The sequence below is a fragment of the Puma concolor genome, chromosome B3 (assembly GCF_028749965.1).
Source record: "Puma concolor isolate L17-30 chromosome B3, mPumCon1.1.hap2, whole genome shotgun sequence".
Classification (NCBI taxonomy): Eukaryota; Metazoa; Chordata; class Mammalia; order Carnivora; family Felidae; genus Puma; species Puma concolor.
The window spans coordinates 76,091,805-76,115,200 of NC_141672.1; the positions used below are offsets into that span (position 1 = coordinate 76,091,805).

General features: G+C 39.0%; 2 long non-coding RNA genes across 11 annotated transcripts in view; both read left to right on the forward strand.

Annotated features, from left to right (window-relative positions):
* The window catches only part of LOC147580085 (uncharacterized), a 323,282-nt gene extending 309,862 nt beyond the window's left edge, over window positions 1–13,420 (forward strand). For all 8 annotated transcript variants that reach the window (XR_015252516.1, XR_015252521.1, XR_015252520.1 and 5 more), the window contains one exon: window positions 13,176–13,420. This is a non-coding gene — a long non-coding RNA (uncharacterized LOC147580085). The remainder of the gene's footprint in view (window positions 1–13,175) is intronic.
* A 245-nt stretch (window positions 13,421–13,665) lies between these two features.
* Window positions 13,666–23,396, forward strand: part of LOC147580095 (uncharacterized) — a 66,501-nt gene continuing 56,770 nt past the window's right edge. For all 3 annotated transcript variants that reach the window (XR_015252526.1, XR_015252525.1, XR_015252524.1), the window contains exon 1: window positions 13,666–14,882. This is a non-coding gene — a long non-coding RNA (uncharacterized LOC147580095). The remainder of the gene's footprint in view (window positions 14,883–23,396) is intronic.

Genomic DNA, 23,396 nt, shown 5'->3' on the forward strand with positions numbered 1-23,396 from the left:
CTGCTAGGATCTTGATTGGTATTACATTGAATATGTAAATCAATTTGGAGAGAATTAACATTTAATATGGGTCTTCCAAGCCATGAATACAATAATTCTACATTTATTTAGCTCTGAAGTTTCCCTCAGAAATTTTTGTATATCTTTCAGTGTACAAGTGTAGCACATTTTTGTCAAATTGGCTGCTAAATTTAGTTTGTTGATGCCATTATAAACTGTATGATATGTATTATATTTTATTTCAATTTTGATTGTTTATTATTAAAACATAGAAACACAGTACAATTGGTATTTTGAGACTGTATCTTGTAACTTTGCCAAACTCACTGATAGCTATATAGTAGCTTTAAAAATTTTTTTAAGTTTTTTAATGTTTATTTATTTATTTTTGAGAGAGAGAGAGAGAGAGAGAGAGAGAGAGAACGAGCAGGGGGAGGGGCAGAGAGAGAGAGAGAGAGAGGGAGACACAGAATCCCAAGCAGGCTTTGCACTGTCAGCACAGAGCCACATGTAGGGCTCTAACTCACTAATCGAACCATGAGATAACCACCTGAGCTGAAACTAAGACCTAGTCATCCAGGAGCCCCTATAGTAGCTTTTTAAAATCACAGATTCTGTAGGATTCACTGCATAGACAATTATGTTGTTTGTAAACCAGGAGTTTCTTTTTCTTTGCGCATATGATTGTCTTTTCTTTTTTCTTTTGGTCTCATTCATTGCATGGATCTTTCTTCTGTTCCTTTCTCTCTTTCTTCTACCCTTGGCATTCCCATTATGTGTATGTCACACCTTTGTAGTTGCCACAGTTGCTGGACATTCTGTTCGTTTTTTTCAGTCTTTTTTCTCTTTGCTCTTCAATTTTTAAGGCTTCTATTAATATACCATCTAGCTCGGAGAGTCTTTCCTCAGCTGTGTCCAATTTACTAATAAGTCCATCAAAGGCATTTTTCATTTCTGATACAGTGTTTGTCTTCTCTGGCATTCCTTTTTTGGTTCTTTCTTAGGCTTTCCATCTCTCTGCTTACCTTGCCCATCTGTTCTTACGTGCAGTCTAGTTTATCCATTAAGTTCTTTTTTTTTTAAGTTCTTTCATTAAAAAAAATTTTTTTTAACATTTATTTATTTTTGAGAGACAGAGAAGGAGTAGAAGAGGGGCAGAGAGGGAGACAAAGAATCCAAAACAGGCTCCAGGCTCTGAGCTGTCAGCACAGAGCCCAATGCGGGACTTGAACCCACAAGCAGTGAGATCATGACCTGAGCTGAAATGGGATGCTCAACCAACTGAGCCACCCGGGGGGGCCCCTATCCATTAAGTTCTTTAGCAAATTATAGTTGTTTCTATAGGTGGTTGTATAGGTGGTTTCTGTTTGTGAATCTCTGCTCCAGTAAACAGTGAATCCCTGTAGTATTTGCCTGTCTTTCCAGTCTAGGGTGTGTGGCCCGTTGGCCTGTGGCCTCCTCACCAAGAAGAGTTGATAGTTTTTCAGTTTGTTCAGCTTTTTACTTGTTATTAGAATGGAGTGATGACTTCCAAGCTCCCTCCATGTGGAAACTGAAACCGGAAGTTTCTGCAATGTACGTCTTAATTTATTACAATCGCTTTTAGATTAATGCTAACTTAATTGCAATAAAACACAGAAAGTTTGCTCTAAGGTAGCTCAATTTCTTCCCTCCTCCTTTGGGCTATTCCTGTCATATATATCATGTCTCTATATGCTATAAGCCCAACAATAGTGCATTATAATTTTTACTTTCTACTATCTTCTTTTTTAAAAATTAGGAAGAGAAAGGAGAAAACATATTTAAAGGACCTTTTATAATAATCCAGATATTGATTATTTGCAGTGTTCTTCCTGTGGTTTTGCATTATTGTCTGATGTCTTTTCTTTCCTCCCAAATGGTTCCGTTCCCTGGCCCCTTCTTTTGTTATTATTACATATATTATAAGTTTATAAACTACAAGTATGCCATACAGTTTGAAACTTATTGTTTCATGCAATTTTCTTTTAAATCAATTAAGAAAATGAAAGAAAAACATATGTATACTTCCTTTCTATATATTTACTTGTATAATTATAATTACTTTTACTTGTGCGTTTTATTTCTTTAGATGCATTCAAATTGCCATCTGAGGGGTGCCTGGCTGGCTCAGTCAATAGAGCATGCAATTCTTGATCTTGGGGTCATGAGTTTGAGCCCCACAATGGGTGATTTCTTTTTGAGACTATATTTTTAAAAATTACCATCTGATATCATTTCCTTCCTTCTTCTCTTCTTAATTGAAGTCTAATTCACATACAGTGTTATATTAGTTTCAAGTGTACTAATATAATTTCATTTCATTTTGAAAACCTTCCTTTAGTGTTTCTTGTTAAGCAGATCCCTGTTAGCAATGGATTTTCTCAATCTGAGTTTATGTGGGAATGCCTTTATTTTGCCTTCTGAGGAGAGCATTTTCCTGAGCAGCTTCTAGTTTAGGGAAAGGAATAAAATAGATGTGTCACTTCGAGTGAAGAACATCACAGGCACAAGTGTGCAAGGGCACCTTGGCTGACTGATGGGGAGGCGGGAGGGTTCCTATCCTAGATCTCACCCACTTGGAAGGAATTTGAACAATGTAGCCTGTGCTAGGGCGGCTGGAACAAAGTACCACAAACCGCACAGCTCCAAAAACAGAAATAAATTGTTTCACAGCCCTGGAGCCTAGAAGTCTAAAGTCAAGATGTCAGCGGATTATTTCCTTCTGAGGGGCATGAGAGAAGGATCTGTTCCATGCCTCTCTTCTGGGCTTGAAGACTCATTACTCTGATCTCTGCCTTCATGTTTACAAGGCATTTGCCTTGTGTGTGTCTGTCTCCAAATTTTTCTCTTTTATAAGGATAGAAGTCATGTTGGGTTAGGGCCCACCCATAATGATCTGATTTTAACTTGATTATCTCTGTAAAGACCCTATTTCCAAATAAGGTCATATTTTGAAGTACTGGAGGTTAGGACTGCAATGTGTGTGTGTGTGTGTGTGTTTGAATCTCATGTGTGTGTTGGGAGGGTGGCACAATTCAACCCATAACAAACGGTAAGGTTTTTTTTAAATCAGTAAGTCTGTTACTTTTTGGTTTTGAAATTCAACTTACGTGGCATCTCTTCTATACAAGTAAAGTGCAGAATTGTGGAGTCCATCATTTTGATCAAGAGTCCTGTCTCCCCTCGTCAAATATCTAACCGTAGCAGGGCTCACAAGTTCCTCCTTCAAACGGATTAAAAGAATGTTCTTGATTAGAAGAAAATGTAAGAATTTCAATTTATCAACTTGAGATAGGTAAAGTCTTCCTAGAAGGCTTAGATTTGATGGTATAAAAATTACAATATCCCCAATAATCATTGAATAAGCAAACTTAAAAGATGTAATACATTTGGAGAAAGTCTGTGCAATATATATAACAGGGAAAGTAATTCATATTATTAAAAAGAATTTTTACAAATAAACAAGAAAAAGATAATCTATAAAAGTGCAAACACACAAGCTAAGTTGTTCAACTACCCTATGTTGTTGAACCATCAAGAAAATGCAAATGAAACCAACAAAATACTTGCAAGGTGTCTAAATTCTAAAACATATAGATAATAGTGTTAACCAAAATGCAGGGAAATAGGTTTCCTATATGCTGTGTTTTGCAGTGTAGACTGGTAGAGCCATTTTGGAAGGCAAATTTTCAATATCTGTAAAAATATAAAATAGGCATATCCTTTGACTGGCAATTTCACTTCTAAGAAATCATCCATATATAAATATATATGTATATACATCATATGTATATATATTTGTTGATTTATGATTCTGGTTAAGATAACTAAGAGAAGTAAAAAAATTTAAATATTATTAGTAAGTGTGCAGGTTAATTAAATTTTTATGCAGTCATACTAGAAAGTCTGTGTGTGCACATGTGTGTCTATGAGCACATCTCAAAAATACATTTTTAAATTTTTTTAATGTTTATTTATTTTTGAGAGAGACAGAATGTGAGTGGGTTGGGGGCAGAGAGAGAGGGAGACACAGAATCTGAAACAGACTCCAGGCTCTGAGCTGTCAGCACAGAGCCCGACGTGGGGCTCGAACTCACGAGCTGTGAGATCATGACCCGAGCCGAAGTCGTACACTCAACCAACTGAGCCACCCAGGCGCCCCTCAAGAATACATTTTTACATAAAAAAAAAACCCAAGCTGCAGGAAAATACACATGGTATAGTCCAATTTATATAAGGGAATTGGGTATTTATATGAACGCTCTTATAAATGAAAGGGGATGAGATTGTCAAGACATACTCTAAGATGTCAAAATGGGTTATCATAGGAGCTGAGAAGGAAATGAAGTGGAGATTGGGAGAGTCAGTGTTGAACTTTCAGGCTTTGCTCTATGTCCTTATGTAATAATATCTTGAGTGTTTTGCAATGAGAGAAGATGTGTGTGTTTGTGTGTGTGTGTTGTGTAATAATAATATCTTAGCATAAAACCTAAAAATGAAATATCCACATATTTGTCCTATAGTTACCCCTTTCCCCAAATTGCCTCTATCCCAGTGATGTGTGTTGTACAGATAAGCAACAAAGAAAATTCCAAATTTTTCTCAAGGGCAAACGAATCAGTTTCTGAAATTCATTCCCATTTTTGAGAAGTTGGAAGGACTAATTGGTGCGATATCCAGAGGTTGGGTGCCTCCTCCGATCTGAGTGAAGAAAGTCTGTGAGACAACCCAATGGTTGTTCCCACCTATTTTGGGGAGACCTATATAGAAAGCAACATTTGATGAAGACAAAGAACTATGGCAGCACTGGGTGTTATATGTAAGTGATGAATCACTAAATTCTACTCCTGAAACCATTATTACACTATATGTTAACTAACTTGGATTTAAAATTAATTAATTAATTAATTAAAAATATATTAAATTAAAAAAAAACAAAGAACTATGGCAAATTCTCATTTCCCTTTCCCTTTATGGCAGGTTTACAATTGTGTCTCTTTGTTTCCTTGCAAGCGTTTTAGTCCTTCCCTTTAATAACTAAGCCCTTCTTCTGCATCCTCTTTGATCCTTTTATTCTTTCTTCCTTGACTTCCTTACAATCTTCTCTTCACCTCTTCCCCCTTTTCTTCTTTACGTCTCTTCTACTGGGCTCCGGCTCATTCTTGTGCAGTGACCTCTTGAGATGACAGCTGCTGCTTCCCTTCCCCCCCTTCCCCTCCCCTCTCCGCCAGGCAGATAGTGTACAGGTGCGACCCCATCTGTCCCAGTGTGTGTCTCTGGCGATGCAGTAGTACACGGCGGCATCTCTCAGGGTAACCCGGGGCAGGACCAAGGTACTGGACTTTCTGTCTTTTGCGATGGTTAGAGAGGCCATTCCATTAGTCACATTGTCTTTTAGACCATGAATCAAATACTCTGGCCCATGGTGGGGAATCTGTCGATACCAGTGTATGTACTCACTCCCACTGATTGTGGAGTGGTTGCAGGGCAGGCGTACAGGTTCCTCTTCTGTACTCTCCATTGCATTTGGCTGTGTGGTCTTAGCATCGCTCATAATACCTGAGGGGTTGAGAGACAGTAGATTAGCTCTGGGTGGTCAATTGTGGGTGCCTCTAAGGTCAGGTTCACAAGCACTCCCAGAACTCTCCTCTTGGCCTTGTCCCAAAACCTAAGCATTTTTGTGTGTGCTACACAGGACAAGAGAAATATTACTGGCATGTATTATTGATCCCTCCAGATCCACAAGGCCAAAGATAAATTTCTGTGTTCCATGACACTTGGTTTCAAGGACCTCAAAACTCCTTACAGCATGAGAGCTGTGAGACTCAGGAGGTCTTCTGTAAATAGTGGGTATGATTTGCTCCTCACAATGATACTCAGAGACACTCTCTAGAGAAACATAGATGAACAGAAGTGTATAAATGCAAATTTTGCCAGTCATTTGGTAAGTATAGTGGTAGAAATAGAAGAAACAGACGCCTGCCTTTTGCTTTAGCTGAGAAAGTTCTCTTTATTAGACCTAGATCACTTACCTAAAGTTAGGAGAATAGCTAATCCCGTCAGTGATCTCATAGTTCAAGTGCAAACTGGAGTCCCAGGTCGCAGAGCTCAGGATCTGTATCTTAGCCTACATTGGGGGAGGTCCCAGCAAGACCTAGGCAGCCAGTAGCACAGCCCTCTGCCAGGCAGCTTTCCAGTTGGGTGTTTCCAAGCCAAGCATCAGGTGAACACGGAGCAGTCTCTTGATTGGGTCTACTCCCACCCCTAGGATTAAACAAAAAAATTTAAAAGAGAACAAGGATATTTTCCCAATGTCCAGGCCTAATTTAAAGGGCTTACACTAAGATCCTTTTCAAGGCTCAAACTCAAATTGGCTATGTCTGAGTGCAGCTGAATGAGCAAAATCATCCCCAAAGAGATTATCCAACTCTCATTTGTGGCACAAGGCAAAACCCACCACTAATTGGTAACTTGATGTTCCGCTGAGCTGGTATGAATGTCTTTTAATCCAAGAAACCTATATTGAGCTCTGTTTTTTAATCCAAGAAACCTATATTGAGCCCTGGACTGTATAAGGAAGACGAGAATTCCTATCTGTATGCTCAGCCAGAGACAGTACATCTCAGGAGCAGTAACAATTTAACTTCAAAAGTTAGAAACTTCTTTCTGGTTAAAAAAAAAATGACCATAAGCTGAGCTAAAAATCCAATAACATTGGAAGAAAATATTTGCAAGTTTATGACAAAAATAACTTCACAGTTGTATGATACTACTGTGCGTACTCTAACAGGAAAAGAAAAAATTGGAATCCAGTGTAAAAGCCAAAGTGAAAAAAAAAAAAAAAAAAGCCAAGGTGCCTGGTATTCAGGTCTTCCATGTTGGCTCCTGAAATGATATTTTAAGCTTCTTCCAGACAGACATTGTTGGATGCCTCTGGTCTTGATACAGAAACCAATGACTTGAATGGTACTTATTCCTATCCCACCTGAGCCCATCTTCAACACATATTTTCTCGTCTCCAAGCCTAGTGGTGGTGTGCATTGAGGCCGCTAAAAAGAAGGAAGGAATGAGAAGGGATTATTTGAAAGGAAGCCATTTTACAAGAGGTGGAAATAAACATAAAAGAGTTTCCCTATTTATTCTAAAGAAATGGTTGTTATTAAAGAAATGGGATAGAATAAAATTAAAATTTTTCATCCTTCTCTGCTCTAATAACTAAGCTTATCACTTTACTATAGGAGCCAATATTTGGCCATTAAAAATTAAACTATTAATCACCTCTCTCTTTTCTTCCCATGAGAGGTCCGCTCTTTGCTCTGCATTGGGTAAGAGGTTTACCTATGTCCTTGAAGCTGTGTTCTCATTCCATGTGAGATTATGAAGTGCAAGGTGACAGGGGAGGAAAGTGAAATTTTTGCGCAACTCAGTGATAATCTCCCCCTCAGTCTGGAAGGAGCTTTGGTTTGCAGGTGTAACAGCCCCCTCTTGTGACCGTGTGTATGAACTTCTTTACTTAGAACTAGGAACCAAGACTGTCCAGTCTTTCAAGGTTTGTGTTTTAGGTCTAAAGATAAATACCTTGTCTATGATACCTCCCTCTAGTGGAAGGCTCAGTGATTCCTACCACAGATATATTCCTACCACAGAGTATTCCTACCACAATACTCTGAGATGGAAGACTGAATTATTTTCAGTCACTCAGGGATTTTAGAACTGTTTCTTGTTAGGTTTTTTTCTCCCAGAAGTAGTTGTAAAACTCACTCTCAACCAAATTCTTTTCACTTTCCTTAGTACTTTCTTCTTCCTGTGTTTGAAGGCAGTTCCCAAAACCCGCACTGTTTGTTGTTTAGCGTAGGATTTGGTGAAAAGGGGGCAGAAAAAGGAAACTATTAGCAAATAATGCATTGTTTTAGGCAAGTCGCTTTTCTAAGGGTAACAGAGGGGATCTGTCTGGCAGGTTATCTCACTAATGCTGACTAGGTAATTCCATGTTAACTGGTTAAAGTTTACATTCCTGGAAGGTTGGAACTACAGTTAGGTTAGGGATTAAGTCTTGGTTTACTGATGTGGGGTTTAGCACAAGTGACTCCATTTTGAGCCTTCTGTTTCCTTTTTAACAAGCCTAACTGTTTAGGGACAATTAGAGAAGCACTGGGTGGTTTACTTTAACCCAAGATACAAATGTAATACTTGGCAATCTCAGGGAACAATGTTGTTTTATACACTGAGCTCAATTAGGAGAACATTTTTTTAATAGGAAGGAAGTTTACATTAGAAAGTCTCAACTGGGCTACCACAGTGCCTTCCTTCTTCCTGTCAGTGGTTCATGGGTTTTTCCTAAGCCTCTAAGCAGGTGGCTGCCTTTGTGGAGCTCCAAGGTTTTTGTTCATCTTCCACTATTATTTTTATTACCGTGGAACTACTGAGAGCACAGAAATACACCGCCGAGTCTGCCAGTTGTACGAGAGAGATGGTGAGAGCGATGGATTTTTCTGTCTTTTGAAAGTTCATGGAGAGGCGACCCTGCTTTGCATTTGGCTTGCTTTCATCCTGGTAAATGAGGAAATGCATCCTTCCACTGGGAGGCTGTTTGTACCAATACAAAGTATAGTAATTACTCCAACTGGTTTCATACTTGCACTCCATGGTGGCAGCTTTTCCTTCCTGAATTATTACCGTATTCTGCATTTGGATCACTTTCTCAGCCATGCCGGATCCTATGGAAAAAGAAAGGAAGTTTGGTTCTCTGAAATGTCTCAGATGGGTCATGAGGACTGGATTAATCTATGACACAAGGAGAAAGAAAAGAACCACATAGCATTTCATTTCCCCATCATCTCTCTTCCCTCTTACTATCCCTGTCCGTTACAGCTTGCAGAGTCCCATTCTCGGACTAGAAGAGGCAGCTGAGGCCTCATGTTTACGGCCACTCTTACTGAAGCCAAAGGAGGCCAGGAATGCCCATAGCAGGCCAGGGCAGAGCATGATAGAAATTCTTCTGGTTGAAATTTCTCTTTGTCTCACTCCAGTCCAGAGACCAGCTCTTATCTGAGTCTCTGAGTGTAGGGTTCCTGGGGCTATAAGATGTTTCTGTCCCCAAATAGGAAGTAAGGTTCACAAGTGGGATGTCCCACTGCTATATGCAGAGACTGAAAATCTATCCCACTGCAAACCTCTGCTTTGCCTTGATGTTCTTCTGTAGCAATACACTTGAAAAATGGCTATTCTATCCAGCAAGGTACAAAAATGAAGTTTAATTATCTTTTTGTTATTGAATTCTCACTTAATATTATTGTGATCAGAGACTATATTCTGAATGATTTAAATCCTTTGCAACTGATTAAGTCTTGCTTTAAGATCCTGAATATAGTCAACTTTGATCAGTATTCTGTGGGCATTTGAAAAGAATATATATTCTGTTGTTTGAGGTTAAAGTGTTCTGAGATATGTAAAGTAGGTAAAGAATATTAATTGTGTTGGTCATATTTTCTCTACATTTCTACTGAGACATGTGTGTTAATGCCTGCCACTGTGGTTGTATATTTGTTTGTTGATTTTTACATCAACAAATTCTACTGGTTTAATTCTACTGATTTATGTTTGATATATTTTGAAGCCATGCTATTAGGTGCATATAAAAATAGAATTGTTCTATCTTCTTGGTAGATTGTGCACTTAATCATTTTGAAGAGTTGCTCTATATCTCTAATAATTCCTGGTTTAATGTCTACTTTATCTGATATTGGTATAGCTCCTCAGCTTTCTTTTGGCTAGGGACTCCCACAGTCTTGTTATCCATATGCAACAGAATGAAACTGTTATCTCTGCCTCCCACCGTACTAAAAAATTAACTTGAAATGGATCAATGACCTCAATGTGCAAACTAAAACCATAAAACTCTTAGAAAAAAAAACATAGATGTAGATCTTTGTGACCTTGAATCGGGCAATGGTTTTAAAATACGACATCAAAACACAAGTAACTAAAGAAAATATAGATAGATTAGACTTCATCAAAATTAAAATCTCATCTACTTCAAAAGATACTATCAAGAAGGTAAAAAAGAGAACCCCCAGAATGGGAGAAACTATCTGGAAATCATATATCTGCTAAGGGTTGAGTATCTGGAATATATAAAGAACAACTTAAGGATAAAAAGACAAATAACCCAAGGAAAAATTTAATTTTAATAGGGTTTTCCTAGACTGCTAGGGTTGGTGGAGATAAAGGTGACAGGGAATGTTACTTTCCCAAATACACTATACATATTTTCACTATATTTCCTTTTATATAATTTTTATTTTCTACCTTGTATTTTTATTTCCTACTCACAAATCCAAAAGTAATTTGTATTACAAATATTTTCACTACTCTTAGCTTTCCTTTATAAATATTATTTTCTTTTGCCTTATAAAGGAGTTGGTGATGTTTCTTCCCCTCTAATTTGAATCATTTGTTTAAAATAGTTATTACTTTCCTTTCATAAAGGAGCATTGGGAAAAATGGAAAAATTTCATACCATTGCTGATGTATATTTAGACCTATGAGGAATGAAAGAAATTGGTGGTATGTTTGGGCAAAATCTCAAAACTCATGAGTAGTATCAGTTGAACCCTGAGTGTAGACATTCCTCAAAAACTTTCCCAGTTATTTCTGGTGAGCAGAGGAGAGAGGCAGAGTTACGTGTTGCTATTTCTTCCTGTTTATCCTACTCAAAAACAGTGTCTGACACACAGCAGACAGTAAATATTTGTTGAATGTAGAATAGTTGCAATGTGAAAAAGTTTTGCTGGAATTTTTCTGATTGCTCCTTGAATTGCATCTTTTATAACGAACACCCAATACTTTGAAGATGGATTGTACAAAGGAGAATGGCCATAAATGTTACATGAAAAGTATATTTTATATGTTAGACTGATACGGAGGCATATGCAGATAGATCATCTAGAGTAAAAATATTTATAGTAAATGGTTATCTTTGGGCAGTGGAATTTTAAATGGCTTTAATTTTTCTATCACATTTTCTATACTCTCAAAAGTGTCCATAATGAGCATGTGTTAGTTTTATCATAATTATTTAAGGCAATATTTTTTTTCTGAAGGCCTTCCACATTGTCACCCAGAAGAGTTTTAGATCTCTTTGGCACAATATGAACCATGTAAGATTTCAGTGAAAGTAACTTAAATACCTCAGTGAGGTTATCCTTACAATTTATTTATTGACTTAAAAACACACTATTTCTCTAGAAATATAATATATTGGAGCTAGTACAAATTGTAGTAGCTCATCTTGAGTTATTGAAAACGGAATTTTTAATAATCACAATGATGAGATCTCTGCATTCATTTCAAATTGGAAATAAACACATTATGGCAAGCCATTCAATCCCAAACCTGCTCGAGGACAAAGAATGTGGTTGGGTCCCCAGCTACAGGCTGCAGGTGCCTGAAGAGTTCTATATAACTACTAAACAGAAATCCAAGGCTGAGTTTCCTGACTGGGTGGCTGTGATATGCAAGAAGGCACATTCAACTTTTTTTTTTCAACAGTACTGTGAATCTCCTGTCCTGTTTTCTATCCACATTTGAATGAGTCTGTTAGAAATGTAGAGTCTTTCTCTGCTTCCTTCCTGTACCAAGGAAATAATTCAAAGCCCTGTCAGTATAACTGTACTTGATAACAGCTGTTTTTCTCTCCCAGACATTCAGAATTGATGGACTCTGCCCCACATCCTTTTTTTTGGCCACTCACCCCTGTTGAAGCAATGAAGCTGAGTTACTGGATAATTTTCAGAATTTGCATTTTATTTTTAGAGTCTATAGGAAACTTGAGAACCAGAATGACCCTCTTTTCCTTCCCCAGACTTGTGATGGATCCTTCCAGAAACCCTTGGACTCACAGTGTCAGCATCTGTAATAAATCTTAGATAAATATATTAATAAGAAACGTCCTTTTTTTTGCCAACTTCCTCAGAATTATACCTAGTGCATAAAAGTGTATGAATTAACATCTCTGTCAGGAGCGTCCAATCACGTCATCTCTAGGAGCAGAAAATAGAAGCCATGAAAATATAGAGTTCTACAATAAGGCTGCCCTGACTTAAGTACCAAAGTTTTCCTGAAACAATCTTATTGTTTCATGAGCCATTGAAAATCCAGCTTCTTGAATTATTGTTAATGTGTATAAACTTAAGAACACTATTGTGGGATCTCAAGAAACTTAACAGAAGACCATGGAAGAAGGGAAGGGGAAAAAATAGTTACAGAGAGGGAGGAAGGCAAACCATAAGAGACTCTTAAATACAGAGAACAAACTGAGGGTTGATGGGGGGGGTGGTGGGGGAGAGGGGGAAATGGGTGATGGGCATTGAGGAGGGTACCTGTTGGGATGAGCACTGGGTGTTGTATGAAAGCCAACTTGACAATAAATTATATTAAAAAAAAAAAAAAGAAAAGAACACTCTTGTGGTTATGTTAAAAAAGAATCTCTTTCTTTTTGAGTACTCCACTTCAAATTTTTAACTCCACACTCAACTTGAAGTTGTCCCTGCTCAGTGAGATGTCTCCCTTTCTGTATTTGCTCTTGCTCCCCCTAACAACAGATGGCTGTTTGTTATTCAGTGCTCACTAGGCTTACTGTGTGGGTAGGTAGCCTCTGTTATCTTGGTGCAGTGTCAATCTTAGACTGATCCATGTACCTAGTCCTTGGATCTTGGATTTTCTCAGCATTAGGGCCTCTGCTCCTGTGTCAGCCAAACACCACATGTTTCTCTATGCGTCTTGTGTAAGAAAATGTTCTGCCTCTTCCTCATTGTGTAAGCAGAGTTAGGGGGTCCTCAGAAAAAGAAAGATGAAGCATAGCTTTCAAGACACAAGCGAAATCATTTCAGGCCTGCATCTATTTTTGTGATTTATGCCCAACAGGACTACTTGCCCAAGCATCCTGCTTGCAGAATTTCCGAAAAGGTGTTGGAAATTACAAAGAAATGCAAAAACCTCAGTAGTTAAAGATTTTAAGGAAACAAAGGGAATGCAAAAACTAGCAGTCTCTACAAAGCCCAACATATCAGATATGGTAAATCAGTAGTAAAACTCCCAGTGCTTTTTCAAAAGTAAGGATTGACCTAACACACATTCTTGAATCATTTTTGCAGGATTTAAGCCCCTTTGAGCCTCAAACACCAGGCTAACTGGAGCAGAGAATTGAAGATACTGACCCTTGCTGGCCTTCATGACTTCAATCAACTAGGACCTGGACTCTGCCGTCTTAGGATGGCTTCTGTCACAATTCTATACTGAACTCTCCTTTGTCAAGCCCCTTCGTGAATATGCAGAGAGTCATGCTTTGGAAATTATTCCCTGTGACCTCCTTATTTGCTGCAAATAAAGATTACTTTGCGGGGCGCCTGGGTGGCGCAGTCGGTTAAGCGTCCGACTTCAGCCAGGTCACGATCTCGCGGTCCGGGAGTTCGAGCCCCGCGTCAGGCTCTGGGCTGATGGCTCAGAGCCTGGAGCCTGTTTCCGATTCTGTGTCTCCCTCTCTCTCTGCCCCTCCCCTGTTCATGCTCTGTCTCTCTCTGTCCCAAAAATAAATAAATGTTGAAAAAAAAAAAAAAAAAGATTACTTTGTATGATGATCCCCCCCCCCCCCCAGCCGGTGTGGTCTCTATCTGTTAACTCACCAACGAGAGAACTCATGCTTGTTCAGTTACAATTGGTAGCAGAATGATTAATGGAACTGTTATAGGATTTTCAGCTCAGAATGTTTTCCTGCCCCTTCGACAAAGGTAGATGGCTTTTTCCTTGACTATTCTCTCTGTTGCAGTGGATCTTAACTGTGCCCTAGGGGTGTGTGTGAGTGTGTGTGTGCGCGCACGCGTGCATAGGCGTGTATGCACACATGTGACAGAATTTGCTCTTTATCCCCATGCCCAACAGCCTCAGACTTTTCCTTTCTGTGAGAGACTGACCTGGGCAAGGTTCTTAGGCAAGGGACTTTTGCCTCCTGCTGTCACAGTCAATCACATGGTGCAGACCAACATCTCTGATGGGGCTCCCTCTGTCACCCTCTCTGCTCCCAGTCATTTTTGTGAGCACAAGGTGGAGATCTGTGAAAATGGTCCCACCAGTGAATACAGACTCCTCTTGAGTCTGTGACTCGCTGCAGTTCTACATTGTCATGAGAGCCCTCACTCAGTCTTGTGGCTGATTTCTTCTTGCTTATAAGGCAGCCAGCACCTGTTTTACCTATGGTCTGCTACTGTGGTGCCAGTCCAGATGCCTACTTGTCCTTGGAGTACCCTGTTCCTCTTTGGAATCCGGCCTACTTGGTTTCCTTGTGAATTCAGTTCTCTAATAGGTAAAAGCAAAGTTGTGATTTTGCTGTTTATCTAGTTTTACATGGTAGGGTGGATATGACACTCTTTCATGCTTTATATATCTTATGACAAATTGGAACTCTGTCCATCTTCCAGTGCACCTAAAATTGAAATATTGGCATCAGGAATGCAGCACTGCAAAATATATGATCATTGTAAGTCACAATTCATAATTGAAATATCTCCTTCCTATTCAGTCAGAATAGGACAGCGCTGTTTTACCTTCTGCTGGTTGTATTTTGACTTCTACTGATCGCTAAACCCCCTTTAAGAAAATGAGCCTATTTATATTTTCTTTTTAGGAATTTTGTAGAAACTAGAATCTTCATTGGATCTTTGCTGAAGAAGGAACAGGCAAGTTCCAGAAGGGATCTTTGCTGATTCTGTGGTTTCAGCTAGATTCCCATGATTGGGAATCATGGGAGTAAATCTGGATCCAAGAAGAATAAATCCCAAAGAAACACTGCAAGGCCGAGGAATCAGGTAATGATAGTTTATTCTGGCCCAGATGGGCTCTTTCTGGGACCTTTAAAAATAGGTCCTGAAGATGAGCTTATGGATAGTATAGATATCCAAGGAACATCTTCTCTATTATTATTCACCTTGGTCTTGATTCCAAAGATCATGAGGAGGAATATTTTGTAATATATATAAGGGAACTTGGACACAGACACTTCCCTTAAAGCAATTAGAAACAACTGAATGGTTTTACCTAGAATCTAATTTTTATTCTCGGAATGAACAAGTAATTGACGACACCAATGGGAGTAAGTATTCAACAAGCATAGCAATCCTAATTTCAGTACACAAAGATACAGTTTCAGGGGAGGAATGTCCAAATTGTCCAGCAGCAGGTAATAACCACAAAAAAGTTGACACTTGATGTATTTCATTTTTGATTCTCATAAGTTGTCAAAGCCTTAGGTCAGGGCACACCATGAAGAAGAAAGGAGGTGAATGATTTGGCACTGTGTCAGACCTGCAGACATGTGAGATAGGGTCTCTTCATTATCCTTAGCAGAGGATTCCTAGGAGGAATTTTGGGGAAAATGACTCATCAGAATCGAAAGACCAGTCCTGTGGACTTGACAAAAAAACAAAACAAAACAAAACAAAAAACAAAAACAAAAAAAACCATTGGGAAGTAGGTGACTGAATAAAAAAAAAACCTTCTGTGATTTAGAATCTGCAATCTAACTTTTCGTTTTCCATGAACAAGTCAGGTAGATGCAAACTCAACTGCAGACCCTAGAGTATATAGTAGTGCCTCATCACATGCATCCTTTAACTCAGTGATGATTAATTAAAGCTTGTGATGGCCACGTGACTGTAGGGGGACTCCATTCAACAGACCAGCTACTTGGAGTATGGGAGTCAAAGGGCATGGTAAGCCAAACTGAAGTTGGCAAGGGTTAGATGAAATGCAGCCAAATAGGTAAGAAAACGTGTCTGGTCCAGAATAGGTTACTATCCTACTTAGTGTGATATGCTTCTGTCCTGTCCATAGTCTTAGCTGAGGTTCCGTTTCTCTGGTCGGTCTTCAAGGCATCCCAGCATATAAATTTCTATTTTGTGTGCTTATTTTTCCCCAGTGTCTTCCCTGATTTATAATAACAAATATGTATTTGGTCTTTAACCCCATTCATGGCACAGAGCTCTTAAAATCTTTGGAATTTCCTGTGATAAGAGCTTTGAAGGTGTCTTTTATGTTAATGAGGTGACTTTTGGAAAGTGCTTAGGCAACCTAAGGATGGGGACTGCTGCTGGGGACCAGCCTTGTGATTCAATTGCAGCTTTCAGTACCCACCCCCTACACTCCAGGGAGAGGAGGAGGGCTGGAGGCTGCCAATGGCCAATGATTTAATCAGTCGTAGCTGAGTGATGAAGCCTTTGTAAAAACCCAAAAGGACAGGGTACAGAGATCTTCTGGGTTGGTGAACACGGGGAGGTGCTGGGAGAGTGGCTGAGAGAACATGGACGTTCCGCACTCCTTCCCTATACCTTGCCCTCTGCACCCCTTCCATCTGGCTGTTCCTGAGTTCCTGACATCCTTTTCTAATAAACCAGTAATCTAGTAAGTATAACATTTCTCTGAGTTCTGTGAACCACTCTAGCAAATTAATGAGACCTGAGGAGGAGGTCATGGGAACCTCTGCTTTAGCCAGTCTGTCAGAAGTACAGATAGCAACCTGGACTTGGAACTGGCATCAGGAGTCTAAGGAAGGTGTTGTTGGAATCTCTCATCTCTAGTAAGTTGGTCAGAAGTACAGGTAACAACGTGGGCTTTCAACTGCATCTGAAGTGGTGGGGAGCAGTCTTGTGGGACTGAGCCCTCAACCAGTGGGATCTGTCTCCAGGCAGATAGTGTCAGAGTTGAGTTGAATTGTAGGACCCCCAGCTAGTGTCTGGCCAATTGCTTGGTGTCGTGGGAAGTCCCTCCCACCCCCACAATGGAGTTGAGTCCAGGAACTCAAAAAGAACTATCTGCCCCAAAAGATTGAGTTGAGCAGGTATAAAATCTAGAATAATCAAATATAATTTTAAAATACTGTCCTTCATGTGCTGCTTTAGTTTAAAAATGCCATACTCCCTGGGAAGAAATAGATATACGATGACATCTGAGGACTGTGACTTTTGCAAATGGTCCTGAGTGGTCCCCGAACCAGCTGTGAAAGAGTACTTCTTGGAACGCATTTAACAACTTCCTTTCTGGATCTTATCTTACACACTGTAACTGCCAGCTGCTAACACATGTCTGGGTAAAGTTTGAGACTTCCCTGGGAGTACAAGAACAGGAAATTGCCACAGGTTGAGTTCTGGCTTTTTGTAAGGCCGTCTCTGAGACAAGAGAAATATGTTGAAGTTTTCCAAGTATGAAAATAATGTGATGAGCCTGATAGTTTTAGCTGCTTTTTGGAAATTCACAGAATATTGACCCTGTGTTGCCCTGGTTTCTGTATCTGTGTGCTGGGGAATGAGGAAAATTCTCTCCCTTCCGGGAGGCCTTTTGCACCAATACAATACATAACATATAACCCTGGCATCATATGAACAGTCTAGTTTCACAGTCTTGCCCTCCTGCCTAGATGTTGTTGGTTGGGATTGAATGACATTTTTGGACATGCTAGATCCTGTAGATGGAAAAAATAACAAGACTGATCCCCTGAACTGATCTGTAAGGGAGCTGGCTACCAGGGTATGAGTTAAATCCTCGGTCAAGGCAGAAGGAGTAAAAACTCTGGTTCCTTTCTCCTTTCTTCTATTTTCCCAGGAATGTCTCTCATAGTTAGCCATTGTTCATCCCCTCTGCTCCCTACCTGCAATCTCCCCTCAATCCTAAACTGTCCTCAGCTTCACTAGCAGCAACTATCCCTATCAAGGAAGACAGAGGCCACCAGTGCCCATGATATGCTGAGAAGAGTCATGTTGGCACCTCTATCTCTAGGAAAGGAATCTTCTGTTCGGAGCCTGGGATTCATTCTTATTCAGTTTTTTGTAAAGCTCCACCTAGAATTGGTGGAGAGGGACACTGCAGCTGTTTCAAAACAGGTTTGATAGGGAAAGGTTGCCAGATCATATCCTGCTCACACTTGCATGGACTAAGTTTAGCTGTTCGTTGTGTTTAAGATAGCTGCTTTCCTCCTGAAAAAGCTGTTCAGTTATTCTCCAGAAATTTGGGGGCCATGTACATTTATTCTCAGATTTGGTTTGACATTAAAAATATATAATACCTGGCTCAGTCGGTTGAGCATCCGACTTCAGCTCAGGTCACGATCTCACCGTTCAGAGTTCGAGCCCCACATCAGGTTCAGTGCTGACAGCTCAGAGCCTGGAGCCTGTTTCAGATTCTGTGTCTTCCTCTCTCTCTCTGCCCCTCTCCTGCTCGTGGTCTCTCTCTCTCAAAAATAAACATTAAAAATTAAAAAAATATATATAATACCTGTGTTTTCTTTCCCAAATAAAAAAAATATATTTTATTTTTTAAAGTTTATTTATTTATTTTGAGAGAGAGAGCATGCGTGCATGCACGAAAAAGAGGGGGGAGGGCAGAGAGAGAGAGAGAGAGAGACAATCCCAAACTGCCCCAGTGCAGAGCCCGACTTGGAGCTTGAACTCACAAACCATGAGATCATGACCTGAGCCAAAATCAAGAGTCAGATGCTTAACCAACTGAGCCAACCAGGCACCCCAGAGAAAAAATATTTTAAATTAAAATACCAATGAGAATCTCCATCCTTGTATGGGGGTAGATAGATATTTTTACAACATGGAATTTCATGATAATACTGGTAGCCATGCATTCTTTTCTGTTTCCTTTCCTGCTCAGTTCATGTTTTCAAACACTTTTCTTTGAAGTCCACTCTCTTATCTGATTATCTGTATTTCGGATTAGGCTTCTGGTTGTGATCTAAGTAACTACATTTCATTAGACAAAAGAAAATTCCCATTTTATTCAATGTTATCTGCCCTGGGCCCAGCTATAACAACAGAGCATGTCTATGATAAGATGTTATTTCCCTGATTCCAAGTCACTAACCAGTCTGTGAGATTTGGCAAAAATAACCTTTTTTGCTCTATTCTCACCTCCAGCCCCTCACACTGCCCAACTAAAAAAAGAAATCTTGGAACCACCATGCCGTGTTGGTCATCTCCCACAATTTTATTTAAAGAAACTAGACTCACTTGCAATGACCACTTTTGGTTAACAATAAAAATAGTAAATAAATAGCCCAATAAAAACAGTAGATAAAATTTACGGAACACTTAACATGTTCTAGGAACTTCATGCATGTGATCTTACTTAATCCTTGCCTTGTGGCAAGACACAAGGAAACTTGTGAGAAATTATTACTCTTCCCACCCCAGAAACTTGCTTAATATGACAGAGCTAGTGAATGATGGACTTGGGACCCAATAGCTTTTTGAGACTGAACTTGATTACATACTACTTGTCACCTACCCCCCCTTCTGCTTCTCTTTCTTTCATGTTTTATTCCAAGTTAAAATAGAAAAATTACTTAACTCTTGAGTTGAAAGAACTGTTACTGTTGTCGAGAGATGTAGAAACTAAACAGCTTTTATCCACCTTATTTTTTAACTCAATTTTATGGGATCTAAGTTATGTAAAGTCACGTTTCAAATGTAACACTTAAAGAGTTTAACAAATGTATACTCCTGTGTAACCACTACACCAATTAACGCATAGATTATTTTTTATCACCCTATCGGTTTCCTTATGATCCACTGTGCTCAGTGCCTTCCTTGGGGACCAAGATGGAAAAAAATCATACCACTTGTATGATTTTTGTATTAAATTTGCCATTTTCTGGAATTTCTTATAAGTGAAGTAACCAAGGAGGTACTCTTTTGTGCCTAGCTTCTTTCAGAGTAATGGTTTTTTTTTAATATTTATTCATTGTTGATAGAGAGAAAAAGAGAGAGTGAGTGGGGGAGAGGCAGAAAGAGGGAGACAGAGGATCTGAAGCAAGCTCTGTGCTGACAGCAGAGAGCCCAATGTGGGGCTTGAACTCACGAACTGTGAGATCATGACCTCACCTGAAGTCAGACACTCAACCAAATGAGCTACCCAGGTGCCCCCTTTAGAATAATGTTTTAAACATTCATACACATTAATGAATGAATTGGTCATTTATTTTTGTTGCTGAGTAGTAGTCAATTTTGTGAATATATCAGTTTCTTTATTCTTGTCCATGTTCTTTCTTCTGCCATCTCCAATCTGCTGTTGAGACCATCTCATGAAACATTCAGTTTTTATATTCTTAAGTTCTAAGATTTTCATTTGTTTCCTTTTTTATGGTTTGCATTTCTTTGCTGAGATTTTATTTCTGTTCACTTACTAAGAACATTTTGATTCGATTTTTGGGATATATATTCTTTTAGTTCTTTGTACATAATTGCTTAGCACTTTATAATATTTGTCTGCTAAATTCAATAACTTGAGCCATCTAGAGTTATTTTCTTCTTTAAAATTTTATTATTTATTTATTTATTCATTTATTTATTTATTTTTGAGAGAAAAAGAGAACACAAGTGAGCAAGGGTCAGAGAGAGAGAGGAGCAGGGCGCACCTGAAATAGGGCACAAGCTCACCAGAATTGGGGCTCGAGCTCACCCCATGTGGGACTCGAACTCATGAACTGTGAGATCATAACCTGAACAGAAGCCACATGCTTAATGACTGAGCCACCCAGGTGCCCTCCCAAAGTTAGTTTCTATTTGCTTTCTTCTTGACTGTGAGTCATATCATATGCATGACCAAGCTAGGACACCATGATGATGTATGGCAAACTTTGCTGCTTTTTTTTCTCATTCAGTGGGACACCTATTTTGTCATGACTCTTTGATTCACCATCTCTCAGTAACATCATCAAGAAGATGGGACCTTCACCACTCTTCTGCCTGTACCAGTTTAAAGAATATAAAGTCATTTTTTTTTTTTACTTTAGTTACTTATTTTTGAGAGAGACAGAGAGTACAAGTGGGGGGCGAGAAAGAGGGAGAATCTCAAGCAGCCTCGGCCCTGTCAATGCAGAGCCCAAAGGTGGGGCTCATGAGATCCTGAGATCTCATGACCTGAGCTAAAATCAAAAGAGTTGACTAACTCAGCCTGAGCCACCCTGGCGCCCTAGGAATATAAAGTCTTTGAGGAATTGCAAATTTTTGAGTCTTGCGTTTCTTGGATGATCAAGGATTGAGGTCTCATGGCTTCTCATGCCTGATCAGAACATAGAACGTGATACCTCAATCTCATAAAAGGAAGGGTGATTTTCTCCCCTCCTTTACTCAAAACATAAACATCACCACATAGTTACAGAACATTTCCCACATTTCCTCTTGCATCTGGTTTTCAAAACGATCCCTCCCAGGACAGAAGGATGACCCAGTTCCTGCCCTCAGGCTGCAGTCACTGTTATAAGCCTCTCCCAGAATGAATCCTGTACTCCCAGGCCCACTGCCACAACAGAGTGCCCAAAACCATTTTCAGGAGGGTCTCCATCCTTTGGCTCCCCAGGAAATCCAGTGGACCGAGTCAGCTTCTGAATGGGCTTCCTCAGCCAACGGTTAAGTTCCGAGTGAGGCCTGTTTGCAATTGTTTCCAGAACACTGTAACTTTGGAGGACCACCAACCAGAGAGACATCACAGCTCTTTCACTCTTCATACAGAACTACATACCTCTAGCTAGAATACTTTTAAAGCAATGCTTCCCTGTGGCCAAGCTGAGAAATGTTGATTAAAATGGATTTCGGCTTTTCTTTAATAAGTTTACATCTAAGATATGTCTTTTTCTTGCTGTAAGGAAGAACCTATCAATCTACTGGGTTAGAGAGAGAATTACTCCAGGATGAAGAGAAAAAGGAAAATCAAGGGAAAAATATGTATGCAATTATATATAAACATATGTATGCATATATGAAAACAGAAGAATATTTTAAATAGTGTAACATTTCACTGTACCATTTGCTTGTTCAGATCCCTTTTAGTGCTCATTAATGCCTTCAGGATAATGTAAAGGCCTCTTAAAATGGCTTATAATTATTTTCACAAAGTGGATTCTGCTTATTGCTTTAGTTTTATATTTACTGTTGCCTATTTTGAGTTGTATGCTCCAGACATTCTGAATTCCTTTAATGTAATTCTCTAATTTTGTCTTTATACTTTTGCACATTCTATTTCTCTTTTTCTGTAATAGTCTGCCTGACTCCCTCTTTGAAGAATGCTTTTATAAGTCCTAATTTAGACGTCACCTCTCTCAGGTAGCCTTCCCTTTAGATGAATGACTCTGTTAGGTAGTTTAATTTTATTTGCCTCCTGTGATAGCTTTGATTACCCTATTTTGTAACACACTGCACAATATTACATGATTCCTGAAGGCATACACAATGTCTATTTCTTTTCTGATTGCATCTCCTATGTTGAAGTCTAAGGCACATGTTGGGTGTCAAATGAATGAACTATTATAAGAATCTCAAGTCAATAGAGAGCACATTTGGCAAACCCACAAAGATTATGATTGCTCATTTGTAAAACTGAGATTATGGCTGCTTTGCAGTGTTAGTTTGAGAAATATAAATAAAACAATATATAATGTTATTCATGACATAATCTTGGCCTTTAGTCCTGACATTCACTATGATCTTTATTGCCTTGTATGTGTTGTTCCTACTTTTAAGATCACTTCCATCACTTCTGTCCTGCAACCTGATTAACTCCTGCTAAACTTCCTGTCTTAGCTTGGGCATCACATCACAGACTCTACACTGTCTTTGACTCACTACTAAGGCTGGGTGGGGATGGGATGCTATATGCCTTCAGATCACCCTTTGCTTTCTTAAGCTTAGTCCTTGATTCACTTTAGAGTACAAATCGAGTGACAGAAGATCCTATACTCTGCATTTTCTCACAGCTCTTTTTAAGTTCTATGTGTGTAGAACTTAGCAGGTACTCAATGAATAATTGTTGATTGATCAAATGAATAAAATCTGAGAGCAGCGTTAGCTGGAAATTTTTGTCCTTGCATTACTCATGAATACTTGAGTATGAATGAATTACTCCTGATATAAGATGCTAAAAAGCTGATCATTTGCTCACGATGACCTAGCACACTCATGACGAGGTCAATGGTAGAAAGCAACTCTTTATTAATGTCACTTCTCAAGTGTATCAAATAAGAAAAGGCTATAGACTGATGAGTGTGGGAATTAATAAAATGTGAACGTTGTAGTATAAAGAGCTTGAACAAGAATAATAGGGATGAGATTGTATAAAGCATTCTCTTTTCTAGTATGACTTTTTATATCGTCTTAGGAATGTAGAAAATACATCAATCTACTGCTTTATTATAGCCTCTCTCATACATAGACATGAACTAGGGTAAATATAAATGGCACTCAGAGTGAAAACTGTCCATTGTAATGGAACTTTATAACTAAATTTGAATAATTTATAAATCATGTTAAATATATCTGAAGATAAGA